Source organism: Haliotis cracherodii, unplaced genomic scaffold (assembly GCF_022045235.1).
Source record: "Haliotis cracherodii isolate W230 unplaced genomic scaffold, xgHalCrac1.p SCAF_27, whole genome shotgun sequence".
NCBI classification, from domain to species: domain Eukaryota; kingdom Metazoa; phylum Mollusca; class Gastropoda; order Lepetellida; family Haliotidae; genus Haliotis; species Haliotis cracherodii.
Window position 1 is genome coordinate 787,508 of NW_027266283.1, and position 16,084 is coordinate 803,591.

At 39.6% G+C, this 16,084-nt stretch overlaps 1 pseudogene; it reads left to right on the forward strand.

Moving 5' to 3' along the window:
• Positions 1-10,780: 10,780 nt before the first annotated feature.
• LOC139473124 (ice nucleation protein-like) lies at positions 10,781-16,072 on the forward strand (annotated as a pseudogene).
• Positions 16,073-16,084: the final 12 nt, after the last annotated feature.

A 16,084-nucleotide genomic window follows, 5' to 3' on the forward strand; every position in this document is an offset into this window, starting at 1 on the left:
CAAAGGGTTTTCCCCTGGAATGTGGAAGTAGTCAGTGTTTACGCCTTTTCAAGAATACAGTCACGTGAAGAACGTCATGTGACCGACCTCGCGTCCAAGTCGTATATCTTGTAAACTTCACATTAAAAAATTTGTTATTGTTATAACCAAATGAAACACAACCCATTATCCGCTAGGGGTAACTGTACATAGCCGTTACCACAATAAACTTCGTAACATTGTTTGGTTTGACTTCTTGGCGCGTATCTGAATTCCATTAACATGTAACATATCCTAAAACTAGCTTATAAGCAAATCTCGCTGCACTGCGCGCGACACATACGAGAGCAAGGCATGCCAGAAATACGAAACCTAAAGCTTCCGAAAGGTAGCCTTGGACATCACGTGCGTCGGGGGACCGGCGCCATCTGATTGGCCGTTAACAGTTGTACAAGGCGGAGCAAAAAGCATCGTTTTTCCGTCCATTTTACGCTTGAAAAACTCGACCCTTTTCTGGACACTTTCTAGACGCTGACCAATTAATCAATTTTAATGAATTTTTAGTCGTTTTTCCGTCCAATGACCATATACGGAAAAAAACGACGTTTTCGTGTTTGCAGTGTTGTTTTCGTTTGGAGAGAGAAGTTGTGATTGGTATCTGATGGGTGCAAACAGGTGTTCCCTTCCGCCCAGGCCTTGCGGCAATGCTATAGCCCAAAATGAAACAAGCCTTGTTCAACAGGTTCAGACTCAAATTTCTATCCCACTTGGGCTCCTTTTAAATTTAAATATAATTTCTCGTGTCGATATGTGTCAGAAGAAATGAAATATTACAGCACTGGTGAATAGGTTATATGCGCATGTCAGCGTCGATCCTATAATATCCTTTTATGCAAAATACATATATACTGATGAATTAAGGTAGTAATACTACGCAAATATATGTCCAGATGCATACATCAGTATCATCTCGTGATCTTAATTCTTGCTTTGAGCCCTTTTTCTACAGGAGATTATGGGGTGTTACATCACACCAGAAAGCCAGGTCCAAATTCAAGTCATAATTTCATGGTCCGTCTTGTATGTTGGAAACCAATATCGCAATATGGCTAAATATTGCTGAACGTGGTATTAACCCGATTACTCACATAATTATTCCATTTTCTACAGTCATCTACGAACACTATCTTTAAGGAGGTATATCTGTATCATCCAAATGTCCATACATATATGTCCACATTTATATGTATAAAGCAAGTCGTCCTGCACTCTTCCTTAAAAGATAAATGTTAAGCATTTCCTCTGTATGGATTTATATAATGTAATATCGTTTTAATGTAATGCTGATGCAGTAAACGTACCACAGACCTAATGCTAGAATAACATCTAATTTCTGAAATGAACATATTTTACAGAAAAAAAACAGTTGTTTAAACAATACTTATAAAATATAAGAACAAGGAGCCAAGAGCCAAATATTGGGCTGTGTTGGACATATTTGTTTTGGGGGTCTTATGACAGACAAACCTGATGCCTTTAAGTATAAAGATAAGTAAGTATAGATGTTGTACATATTCAAATATGTTCGTGATTAACCCAACCTTGAAAAATATTGAAAGATGAGTGGTAACTATTTATGCCATTATTTCAAATTAGAATGAGAGCACATCAGGAAAGCATGGTACTTTAATATACGTATCTTGTTAACCCAATATTCTTTTTTAAGTAAGAGCAGCATGTATATCGAGAGTATAGGTTTGGTGCGTGACTTATCACACAGTACTTTCAGAAAGTGTGCATATTCTGTTTATCGGCAATAAATAACATAAGACGATTCATACGGGTATATACGATTTACTTCAGAACTAGTATAGATTATTTAAGGTTAGGGGGAAATGTATGTAATTAACAGAACTTTGGCCGGGTTTGAAGGATTTGGGTCCTGGCTTGGGCTTTGTGTTGAACGTGTAGACGGCATTTCCAGGTTTGACGTATCAATGACAAAAATGATGTCAGATGCAATTCTCTGCCTTTTCGGGTGAACAATTGGCTTGCCTTTGGATGTGTTTGTGGCGGGTGCCACTAGTGGATCGGAATGAGCTCCCTTTTGCGAGCATTCAATGTCATCATTTATTATGATGAATCATGAAACATGCTCCTGACGTTGTCGCAATGGTGCAGTTGGCGCTACTTTTGGCAAGGGTTTCTCATGATAATGGAAATGCTTATGTCGCTTTTGTTGACCGATAAACATGAAAAGATATAATGTTAGTGTATATGGTCATGTAATTAAGAAACAAACGACGAGTGGGAGTTGTTTATTGTACGATAAACAACGACCGAGACTCGTTTATTTCTATATGAGATATCAACATTACGTACAACCTCTTTTAGGGTGTTAAATTAGGAAAAAATACACGCTTTACAATTATATTTACCCGTACTTAAATAATGATGATTCCTTGAATAGAATCCGACAGCGGCCATGCTAGATAAATCCATTTTAGGATTTGAGTTTGGTCCCGCATATTCTCACAATTTTCTCGTCAATCATCTGTACCTTTTCTCCCAATACCGATTGTCATATCACTCTCACTTTCGGATTCTCCAGCAACATTTATTGGGAACAACTCACTAGACACAAACCTCTCAAAAATAAGGTCAAATTAACAAATTTTACTTTTCAAGTTGCGAGTGCATGTTCGAATCTCAATAAATGACGTCATGATAGAACAATGTTTTATCGTGAAATAAATATCGCTTCCTTCTTTGTTCTTTGTGATTTATTGCGTAGCTATCTTATATCATCAAATGCCAATTTCTAATTGCTTTATCATGACGTATCCGTGTCATGTAGCAATAACATACACAAATATAGTTGACTTCGACGTTGAATAGTGTCATGAAATATGATTATCCTCTTGTGTGCACTATTTCTGGTTGATAAATCTAACATATTCTTACTTTAAGAATAGCGACTATACATTATTATACATCCCTTATCAGGTCTCTTTAACATTTGCAAAATGATACAAATATAAAAATACAACTGAACCTAAATGTAATGTTTTAATATCCTTACGTTGCTGAATGCAGCATTTAACAACAAACAAACAAAACATAATATGTTTAAGAATTATGTTAACAATTCCGATGCTGAAAATAATCTCACAATCTCCATACCTCTTTCTCTCTATGAAAACATAATACATTTTTTTTTAATAATCGGAAGGAATAATAATGGCAATACTATCATAATTATCATCATTATTTATGTTACTTATCCTCAAGTGAAGTAGTCCTCCACACTTTACATTCAGTGAAGAAGCCCATGAACATATGAACTATGTAACATACATTCATGGAAATTAGATGAACAGTTGAAGTTAGCAAATGATATAATTCGGTCGAACGTCTATCAGCCATCTATTCTATTCATGAAGAACATTTCACGTGGGACCAACAGAGGGAATTATGACTATCGACTTGCTAATTATTTTTTATATTCATGCCAGCTCAAACGATCTATTGGCTTGATTTATTGTTATGGTATCCACAAAATAAGTAGGATCCGATTTTTTCCGTTTTTGTTGAAATAAATATTTGCTGTTTACATATCAAAGTTTGCCAAATTGTTACAAAATGTTTGCCCACAGCAAGGCTACGTATCCCCAACATATTGTGCTAGGCACAGTATCACTGGACTGAGGGAGGGCGGTATTCCTCCTTGTGGGTCACCTGCTTGGCAATATGGGACGGGAAAACTGCAGGGGGTGAGGGCAGTTAAGTTGATGGTACAGACAGATAAGAGAGATCATTTTACAAATGTGAAACCTCAGTCCACAAAGGAAGAGGCGAAAGCTGAAACTTGGTGAGGTTTACAGAACAAAGGCAGTTATTTCTAGTTTTTTACTGACTCTCGAAGATACATTTAATAAAACAATTAATGCGTGTGTGAGTGTGTGTGTGTGTGTGTGTGTGTGTGTGTGTGTGTGTGTGTGTGTGTGTGTGTGTGTGTTTGCGAGGTAGAAGAAGAATTGTACACCATAAAAATGGCTACGTATGTAGTTGGGGTAGATATGTTGAATGCCCGGCCAGTATGACCTTTGAGTCACTACAGTTTCAGTCATTAAAATGCCTAAAACAGTATTTGAGTAAAAGAAAACACTATAAGTGAGTGAAACTAAAAGACCTCAGTACAGGCACACCAGTCCCCCAACCCCAAGTCTGCATGTATCAATACTCATACCTGCCACATCCTCAACCACTTAACTTACTCACACAATCATCTGACAACATGTTCGCCAACCCTCGTATCACAACGCATGCACGCATGCACGCACGCACGCACGCACGCACACACACACACACACACACACACACACATTCTTCTTTCCCCACCATTATGTCTACGTCAGCCATCATGGATTCATGCGCACGCTTTCATACATAATCCATCCTGCCACCATTCCCCAACATCCATCGAACTATAACTATTTATCATCCAAAACTGGCTCCCACAGGAGATATCCTTGGATGAGATCAAGCGATATCTACACTGTAGATATCGCTGTAATGAAATTACATCACAATGCTTTGCAGACCATTGTGACGTCACTGGTTACCATGACGTCACAATCAAATGACATCACTAATGACTCTGCTACTGAAGCTGTTAGCAGTACTTTTTACACTGAAGACACTGCTAATTACTGTCTACAAACTGAAAAAGTTGGAAGAATGATGTTGGATGATAAATAAAATCTCACCCTTGTGTCTTTTGATATCAAATATATCAACACTCGTTGATAAAAGTGGAAAAAATCCTCGGCAAGCCTCTGAATTTTTTCACTTTTATCAACTCGTGTTGATATATTTGATATCAAAAGACACTCAGGTGAGATTCTCTATATCCGCCCTCATGTATCGGTATTCGTGCTTTCATACATACATACACCCCCCTACCATTCCCCTACATCCATCGCAGTATAACTATGACTATAACCGCCTTCGTGCATCCGCACTTATGTTCACATTGTATTGCATATGCATCGAATTACACGTTTATAATATCGTAAATATTTTACAACATGTACATATTATATATCAACAAACAGATTATTATAACGCAATAGATTTCATCCGTCAAAGCATCACAGAAAGAGGGGCAGCATGGAATTTTACAATGGCATCTGAATGCACTAAGACGTTAAACTGGTCAGGAACTTCAGTTACAGATCTCCATTACGAATATCTAAAGTATGAATAAAGATCACAGCTTGCTATGACGTGTACTTCATGCCTGCAGAATTAGCAATGTCCTTAGCTCTAAATTGTATGTCTAAATGCTTATGTAGACAAAGACCAAAATGTATATAGGCATGACCATTTTATATTCTACGCAAATATCAGCAGATTTAAAACAAAGCTAGATTGAATCTTTGAAGGGCATTAAGAACTGATACACACAAGGAAAACTATTTATGGATGTCAACGGAGGAACACTGCGTTTCGGAATATGTACTTTCTCCTTCATCAGGTGCATATTAATAAATGCTATGAGGCAGAGAACATATATTTGTACCTGTAAGAACAACAAAAGTAAAAAGATAGCAAAGAAGGGAACGCAACAAGGGAAGCCAACAGATAACTGGCATGGCGCTGATTACCCCGCCTCCCGTTTGCCCATTGTCCATTTCCCATTACCAATCATTCATAAGTTAAGTTTTGGCTTTAATTTGTCCATTGATAATCAACCATCAACGTTTATTATTTCCACCCTAAAAATATGTAGTTTACTGAGAAAGTGGTATCCAAATATAATGTGTGTTACTGTTGACCACTTTCTTAATGGCATTGTTGGTTCAAAGCTTTCGGTCATAGAAGCCGTGCCATTTTTCTCTTGTCAGAGGAGTACACAAAGTATACGTCATCTGGACTAACATTTTTGGTTCGGTGGCTGGGTTAGATCGCCAACTTTGTGTTCTGGCGATTGGGGGCCTCACTCACAGTGTGGGTTCAAATCCCGGACGGGACTCAACCCAAGAAAGTACGAGAATCTGTACTTTACTCAGAAAGTGTTATCCCAATTATAACATTTGTTGTCAAGAAAACACAATAAATGTATATTCGGCTTTGGATGGGTAATGATATCACAGACATATACGGATATTGATGATGACTTGGAGGAGCTTCGTAACGCACGTCTTCTCAATTCAGGGATTGGTAAATCCAAATATGTGTGTGCGCGTGCGTGCGTGCGTGCGTGCGTAAATGTGGGCCTATTGGATGTTACATAAAACATTCATATTGAGCGGGATGGTAGTTCGAGTTGGATTAGCATGTTAACTATATGATCTTCTTTAGGCAGATTGGGGGATTTGGGGGATAGATGATAGATTTAGCAACAAGTAAGGTCATCTTGAGTGGGAGGGTATTCGCAGATGGATTAGCATATGAACTATGATTCTCTTTAGGAAGAAAATGAGGATCCACGATGTTCGACCTGGTAGAAGTGTGTTATCAAACCTCACATCATTGGTTTTTTGACTGACTGTAGCGTCAAAACAAACTCATTCATTTACTTGAACTGAATGTTCATCTTAATTGTTATGGATAGTCACGGAGCCATGATCCAGAGAACAGGGTGTTATTAGATAGAAATAAACTAAGTAATAATAGGATTACCAGAAAAACGGGGTTTTACACACGAGCCAATAAACTTCGCTCATTAACACCAGAGTAAGTCAGTACAAGATTGAAAACTGCCCCATAATTATGTATGACATGCTTGTCGGGTATTGCTACATATATATGTGAAAACAAAGTTATTAAAATGAAGAGCAAAACTGATGAAAGTTAACAATAAACGTGGATACGTGTTATATCGTCACTGCAAAAATAGTGATGTTTGTCTTTAGTATTAACATTCAAATACGTTATATCTGTATTAGCGATATTGTCTTTGTTCCACCGGTGAGTCAGCGTTAGCCGTACTATCTCGAGGTATAATTGTATTTCTGAAGACATCACGATACAGTTTTTACGATGCATCACGTCTGCACTAGCGCTTGATAACAGCCTTGTGTTTGGGTGTTTCAGTGGTTTAAATCGCTGCTCTTGATATTGTTGATTAAACTTTGATACTATGAACAATATAATGTTATGTGAGAGGTTGACTTTAGAACGGTAACATACTAATAGTATATAGGATGACATAAACAGAACAATGAGAAGTTCGTCCAGATTAGTGTATAGGCAACATTTAATAATTAAAATAATTACATTCAACAACTCCCCTTTAAAGTCCATTTTACTGACTTATAAGTAAATGCAAGAACAATCGGCCAGAATACAATGTATAGTTCTTGTCCACTTCCATATGACTATATAGCATACAATAAGCTATCGGGTCCCGTTTAGATCGGTTTGGGTGGCAGCCTAGATAGCCATAGAATAGTTTCATCTTGGAATCTCCCATATGACTGGGGATCCTCTTCAATTTAAATGGAGTTACTCGTTACGATTCCGAACCTGTGTTTATGAACCATTGTCAAATAGTGGTGACATTAAATCTAAGAAACAATACGCGAAATCGCGCATGCAAAGAACGGAAAATTTGGTCAAGGCATTAAGTAATCCGCATGCGCAGAACGATTGATTTCAGTACTTCCGCTAAGCGCTTCGAGTGCAGCGTCAAACGCGGGCCTGTAATCTAACACGCGGGGACTGACCAATGAAATCTGAGAAGCAGAAATACCGGTAGACGCTGTTGCTTGATTGACAATGTCAATCAAGAAAGGGAGGAGCTTAACGCTATCGTTCTCTCCCAGTAAATTCCGATGTCAAATAACGACGTTATTTGGACGGAAAAACGATGGTTTGAAAACGTCCAAATAACGTCGTTTTTCCGTCCAATGACCATATACGGAAAAAAACGACGTTTTCGTGTTTGCAGTGAAAGTATACTAAAATACTAATTTTCCATCAAGGTGATGGTGGTTCATCATACTTATATATTCAATGATAACATAGTGTAGAGTAATTAATGATAACATAGTCTCCACACAAGTGAAGCTTTACAGAATTTTAGCAAGTTTTCTACTATAGCTGGATCATAATCATTCATTAAATAAACAAAACATTTGGATGTGCATTTCCTTAAGTATTTCTTTGGTACAAAATGATTTCTCAAATCATTAAAACATGGGCATCTCATTATTATGTGGAATTCATCCTCTAGCTCATTTAAATTACAATTCTGACAGACTCGTTTACTTTTTTCAACATTTTTCCATCTTCCAACATTTATGTAAATTTTTGCACCTCCAGTTCTTAAAAGAGCTAAGTATCTTCTATGCATTAAATATGTTTTGCAATACACATATGGTTCAGCATTTAATGAAAATTTGTATTTACTGTAACTATCGAATCTTGAACTTTCTCTAAATTTTGATTGCCACTCTTGAAAAGAAATATCTCTTAATCTAAGTTTAATCATGCTTATTAAATAATCAATATTACCAACACCTTAGGAGAACCAGACTTCTCCAAGACCTATCAAACATAAAGACTCTCTAACATTTGTTACCCAATTTCTCCTATCACATTCATCTAAGTGTTTTAACATATTATACGACTTTTTTGGTATTCTATCATCTGACATGTGTATTAATCTGAGCCAATATTTTACACATTGCACAAATGAATCAACATATAACGGGTATCTACCACATTCCCCACATCCATAGCATTTGGAGTTTGTGACGGTAAACCAAGAAATCTTTTATATGCATAAATCTGCATTTTCTCAAGTGGATCAAATGTATTGGTGCCCCAAATATCTGCACCGTTTAATAAAATAGGCTTCATCTTTACGTCAAATATTTTGAAGAATATGTCATAAGACAAGCACCCAAGTTCATTTAATGATCGTAACATTTCATAAAGTGCTCATTTACCCTTTTGGCATGTGTATTTCACTGTTTTTATCATATTCATATTTGAGTAAAACATAACACCAAAATATTTATAGTGTTTTACTATTTCGATATTTTGGTTATTAAAAGTCCATCGTTCGTGTTTTTTTCAAAATTCCATATTTTCTAAATACCACTTTTTTTGTTTTGTCTAAATTAACTGTCAATTTCCATTTGTTACAATACTTATTGAGAGTATTTAATTGGTTTTGTAAACCTGAAATCGTATCTGAAAACAATACAATCCATTAGACTTTACGATATTTCTAACCTTTTCATACACAGATTTAATAGCATTAAACATATTTCCTTTTATACCTATATGTTCCAAGAGATATAATAAATATTTTGTATCTACGGAATCAAACGCTTTTTTAAAATCTACGAAAGCGGCGTAGAATCTACCTTTACGCTTAGACCAATGTTTGTCGATTAGAGCATTCAAAACAAAAATATTATCAGAAGTAGAGTAACCTTCGCGAAAGCCAGCTTGTTCCTCCGATATTTTCTTAGAACTATTTGCCCAACTTGTAAATCTATTATTAATGATTGATGTATAGAGTTTTCTTAATACATTCATTAAAGTGATGCCCCTATAGTTATCTGGCTTTGTTTTGTCACCACTCTTATGCAGAGGAAGTATTATACCTATGTTCCACGGATCCGGAAAAAGACCATTTTCAAAGAGATAATTAAATAAATCAAGGAGATAAGGAATAAAGTAACACTGTCCTGCTTTCACATTTTCTCCTAAAATTTGATCTAAACCTGGAGTTTTCATATTTTTAAGATTGCTGATAGCTTTTATAAGTTCATCGTTGCTTATTTCCCTGTTATAATCATCATCAAAATTCATTTCATAATTGTTTATTACATACAAATGTTAATATCACAATCAATCTCTATATGATCACTATGCAGTGTTGAAAAATAATCAAACCAATCCGTTATCTTTATATTACATGGAGTATGTTGATACCGACGACTTCTAATTTTTCGCCAAAAAGTTTTCCCGTCTTGTTTTACTAAATTATCTAGATAACTTACAGTCTGTTTTCTAAATGTGATCTGTTTTTCTCTCCGTATAGCCTTATTCTTATTTCTTACCGATCTATAGTTTCTAAAGTTAACAGTTGTTCTTTGGCAACGCAGTTTTCAAAGCGCACGTCTCTCTTCTTTTCTTCCTTTTCTGCACTCGTTATCAAACCACGATTTTCGGCTTATATCGTTTCGACATTTAACAGTTTTACGGAAACAACTACTTGCTTTACGAATTACGGTTGTAAAAATTTCAATTGATTCGTTAACATTATGTTGTATGATAGATTGAGCATATTCTATTTGGTTAAGAGATTCGTTAGATGATATATTCAAAGCAAACTCCCCTGCTTTATCATCACTCCATATATTTTGTTCCATATAACTGGTCGACTTCTCATCAAATGATTCTATTGTTTTCATAACTAATGATTTTTGTAGATGACTAGATTATAGATGAGTGCGGCGTTAAAAAAACAATCAAACACACAAACAAATCATTAGAACTGCAGAAAATTAAATCTGAGAAAGATATCGCGTGGAAACGTGATGGCCATAAAATACAGTGTAACTTCAATGCTAACACTGTAAACAATTTGAAGCAAATTAAATCTGCTTTTGACTATGGAAAAGGGGGGTATCTTCACGAGCTGATCGCTACTGAGATTTCACGCACTGAAAGAAGAAATGAGCACATCAAACAAGCACATACGTCAGAAGCTTGGTGGGAAAGTGCGTCAATGTGAAAACTATGAGCTGGCTACAATTCCGACGATGAAAGAAGGATGATCCGAGCTGAAGCCAGAGCCGTTAAGAAAATTGAGAAGAAGCGATCCAAGTTTTACAGGTTTTCTCCGTATAGGAAATCTACAGCGACTGTTACCCACTCTGTGGCTCACCTTCCAACTCAGCATGCCTTGTCCCAGCGGCTCTTTCGTACAAACTACAGAACAGGTACGTGCGGCGGAGACCCGTCACACAATCGAGTCTGGACCCGACAATCCAGTGATTGGCATCATGAGCATCGATCCACGCAATTGGGAACGATGACATGCATCAACCAAGCCATCGAGCCTGACCTCCCGACCCCGTTAGTCGCCTTTTACGGCAAGCATGGGTTGCTGAAGTCAAATTCTAACCCGGACCTGAGCGGGTTTTGAGAATAGGTGGAAACCACACTGGAGAGTTGATTATGATTATGCATGTAACACTTAAGCTCTGCTTTGGCACCAGATCACTGCACTTCAATTTGTTCTTGTCTCTGGTCAAACTCAGTTGTCTCAGGATCAGAAGGTTCAGTTTTCTCAGGATAAAAAGATTCAGTTTTCTCAGGATCAGATGGTTCAGTTGTCACTGGTTCAGATGGTTCGGTTGCCATAGGATCAGATGGTTCAGCTGTCTCGGGATCGGATGGTTCAGTTGTCTCAGGATCAGATGGGTAAGTTGTCTCAGGATCAGATGGTTAAGTTGTCACAGGATCAGATGGTTAAGTTGCCATAGGATCAGATGGTTCAGCTCTCTCGGGATCGGATGGTACAGTTGTCTCAGGATCAAATGGGTCAGTTGTCTCAGGATCAGATGGTTAAGTTGTCACAGGATCAGATGGGTCAGTTTTCTCAGGATCAGATGGTTCAGTTGTCACTGGATCAGATGGTTCAGTTGCCACAGGATCAGATGGTTCAGCTGTCTCGGGATCAGATGGTTTAGTTGTCTCAGGATCAGATGGTACAGTTGTCACTTGATCAGGTGGTCCAGTTGTCTCAAGATCAGATGGTTCAGTTCACTCAGGATCAGAAGGTTCAGTTGTCTCAGGACAAAAAGATTCAGTTTTCTCAGGATCAGATGGTTCAGTTGTCACTGGATCAGATGGGTCATTTGCCATAGGATCAGATGGTTCAGCTGTCTCAGGATCGGATGGTTCAGTTGTCTCAGGATCAGATGGTACAGTTGTCACTGGATCAGGTTGTTCAGTTGTCTCAGGATCAGATGGGTCAGTTGTCTCAGGATCAGATAGGTCAGTTGTCTCGGGATCAGATGGTACAGTTGTCACTGGATCAGGTGGTCCAGTTGTCACTGGATCAGGTGGTCCAGTTGTCTCAGGATCAGATGGTTCAGTTCACTCAGTATCAGAAGATTCAGTTGTCTCAGGATCAGAAGGTTCAGTTGTCATAGGATCAGATGGTTCAGTTGTCACAGGACCAGAAGGTTCAGATATCTCAGGACCAGTATGTTTAGCTGTCACAGGATCAGATGGTTCAGATGGCACAGAATCAGATGGTTCAGTTGTCACAGGATCAGATGGTTCAGTTGTCTCAGGATCAGATGGTTCAGTTGTCACTGGATCAGATGGATCACTTGTCACTGGGTCAGGTTGCTCAGTTGTCTCAGGATCAGATGGGTCAGTTGTCTCAGGATCAAATGGGATAGTTGTCACTGGTTCAGATGGTTCGGTTGCCATAGGATCAGATGGTTCAGCTGTCTCAGGATCGGATGGTTCAGTTGTCTCAGGATCAGATGGGTCAGTTGTCACAGGATCAGATGGGTCAGTTTTCTCAGGATCAGATGGTTCAGTTGTCACTATATCAGATGGTTCAGTTGTCTCAGGATCAGATGGGATAGTTGTCACTAGTTCAGATGGTTCGGTTACCATAGGATCAGATGGTTCAGCTGTCTCAGGATCGGATGGTTCAGTTGTCTCAGGATCAGATGGTTCAGCTGTCTCAGGATCGGATGGTTCAGTTGTCTCAGGATCAGATGGTTCAGCTGTCTCAGGATCGGATGGTTTAGTTGTCTCAGGATCAGATGGGACAGTTGTCACTGGATCAGATGGTTCAGTTAACTCAGGATCAGAAGATTCAGTTGTCTCAGGATCAGAAGGTTCAGTTGTCATAGGATCAGATGGTTCAGTTGTCACAGGACCAGAAGGTTCAGATATCTCAAGATCAGTAGGTTCAGCTGTCACAGCATCAGATGGTTCATCTTTTACAGAATCAGATTGTTCAGTTGTCACAGGATCAGATGGTTCAGTTGTCTCAGGATCAGATGGTTCAGTTGTCACTGGATCATATGGGTCAGTTGTCTCAGGATCAGAAGGTTCAGTTGTCATAGGATCAGATGGTTCAGTTGTCACAGGACCAGAAGGTTCAGATATCTCAGGACCAGTATGTTTAGCTGTCACAGGATCAGATGGTTCAGATGGCACAGAATCAGATGGTTCAGTTGTCACAGGATCAGATGGTTCAGTTGTCTCAGGATCAGATGGTTCAGTTGTCACTGGATCAGATGGATCACTTGTCACTGGGTCAGGTTGCTCAGTTGTCTCAGGATCAGATGGGTCAGTTGTCTCAGGATCAAATGGGATAGTTGTCACTGGTTCAGATGGTTCGGTTGCCATAGGATCAGATGGTTCAGCTGTCTCAGGATCGGATGGTTCAGTTGTCTCAGGATCAGATGGGTCAGTTGTCACAGGATCAGATGGGTCAGTTTTCTCAGGATCAGATGGTTCAGTTGTCACTATATCAGATGGTTCAGTTGTCTCAGGATCAGATGGGATAGTTGTCACTGGTTCAGATGGTTCGGTTACCATAGGATCAGATGGTTCAGCTGTCTCAGGATCGGATGGTTTAGTTGTCTCAGGATCAGATGGGACAGTTGTCACTGGATCAGATGGTTCAGTTAACTCAGGATCAGAAGATTCAGTTGTCTCAGGATCAGAAGGTTCAGTTGTCATAGGATCAGATCGATCACTTGTCACTGGATCAGGTTGTTCAGTTGTCTTAGGATCAGATGGGTCAGTTGTCTCAGGATTAGATGGTTCAGCTGTCTCAGGATCGGATGGTTCAGTTGTCACTGGATCAGATGGATCACTTGTCACCGGATCAGGTTGTTCAGTTTTCTCAGGATCAGATGGGTCAGTTGTCTCAGGATCAGATGGGATAGTTGTCACAGGTTCAGATGGTTCGGTTGCCATAGGATCAGATGGTTCAGCTGTCTCGGGATCGGATGGTTCAGTTGTCTCAGGATCAGATGGTTCAGTTGTCTCAGGATCAGATGGTTAAGTTGTCACAGGATCAGATGGTTCAGTTTTCTCAGTATCAGAAGGTTAAGTTGTCACAGGATCAGATGGGTCAGTTTTTTTCTTAGGATCAGATGGTTCAGTTGTCACTGGATCAGATGGATCACTTGTCACTGGATCAGGTTGTTCTGTTGTCTCAGGATCAGAAGGGTCAGTTGTCTCAGGATCAGATGGGATAGTTGTCACTGGTTCAGATGGTTCGGTTGCCATAGAATCAGATGGTTCAGCCGTCTCAGGATCGGATGGTTCAGTTGTCTCAGGATCAGATGGGTCAGTTGTCTCAGGATCAGATGGGATAGTTGTCACTGGTTCAGATGGTTCGGTTGCTATAGGATCAGATGGTTCAGCTGTCTCGGGATCGGATGGTTCAGTTGTCTCAGGATCAGATGGGTCAGTTGTCTCAGGATCAGATGGTTAAGTTGTCTCAGGATCAGATGGTTAAGTTGCCATAGGATCAGATGGTTCAGCTCTCTCGGGATCGGATGGTTCAGTTGTCTCAGGATCAGATGGTTCAGTTGTCACTATATCAGATGGTTCACTTGTCTCAGGATCAGATGGGATAGTTGTCACTGGTTCAGATGGTTCGGTTACCATAGGATCAGATGCTTCAGTTGTCTCAGGATCAGATGGTTCAGTTGTGTCAGGATCAGATGGTTCAGCTGTCTCAGGATCGGATGGTTTAGTTGTCTCAGGATCAGATGGGACAGTTGTCACTGGATCAGATGGGACAGTTGTCTCAGGATCAGATGGTTCAGTTTACTCAGGATCAGAAGATTCAGTTGTCTCAGGATCAGAAGGTTCAGTTGTCATAGGATCAGATGGTTCAGTTGTCACAGGACCAGAAGATTCAGATATCTCAGGATCAGTAGGTTCAGCTGTCACAGCATCAGATGGTTCATCTTTCACAGAATCAGATTGTTCAGTTGTCACAGGATCAGATGGTTCAGTTGTCTCAGGATCAGATGGTTCAGTTGTCACTGGATCATATGGGTCAGTTGTCTCAGGATCAGATGGTTCAGTCGTCACTGGATCAGATGGATCACTTGTCACCGGATCAGGTTCTTCAGTTGTCTCAGGATCAGATGGGTCAGTTGTCTCAGGATCAGATGGGATAGTTGTCACTGTTTCAGATGGTTCGGTTGCCATAGGAACAGATGGTTCAGGTGTCTCAGGATCGGTTGGTTCAGTTTTCTCAGGATCAGATAGTTCAGTTGTCACTGGATCAGGTTGTTCAGTTGTCTCAGGGTCAGAAGGGTCAGTTGTCTCAGGATCAGATGGGTCAGTTGTCTCAGGATCAGATGGTTCAGGTGTCTCAGGATCAGATGGGTCAATTGTCTCAGGATCAGATGGTTCAGCTTTTTCAGGATCGGATGGTTTAGTTGTATGAGGATCAGAAGGGTCAGTTGTCACTGGATCAGGTGGTCCAGTTGTCTCAGGGTCAGATGGTTCAGTTCACTCAGTATCAGAAGATTCAGTTGTCTCAGGATCAGAAGGTTCAGTTGTCATAAGGTCAGACGGTTCAGTTGTCACAGGACCAGAAGGTTCAGATATCTCAGGACCAGTAGGTTCAGCTGTCACAGGATCAGATGGTTCAGATGTCTCAGGATCAGATGGTTCAGTTGTCACTGGATCAGATCGATCACTTGTCACTGGATCAGGTTGTTCAGTTGTCTTAGGATCAGATGGGTCAGTTGTCTCAGGATTAGATGGTTCAGCTGTCTCAGGATCGGATGGTTCAGTTGTCACTGGATCAGATGGATCACTTGTCACCGGATCAGGTTGTTCAGTTTTCTCAGGATCAGATGGGTCAGTTGTCTCAGGATCAGATGGGATAGTTGTCACAGGTTCAGATGGTTCGGTTGCCATATGATCAGATGGTTCAGCTGTCTCGGGATCGGATGGTTCAGTTGTCTCAGGATCAGATGGTTCAGTTGTCTCAGGATCAGATGGTTAAGTTGTCACAGGATCAGATGGTTCAGTTTTCTCAGTATCAGAAGGTTAAGTTGTCACAGGA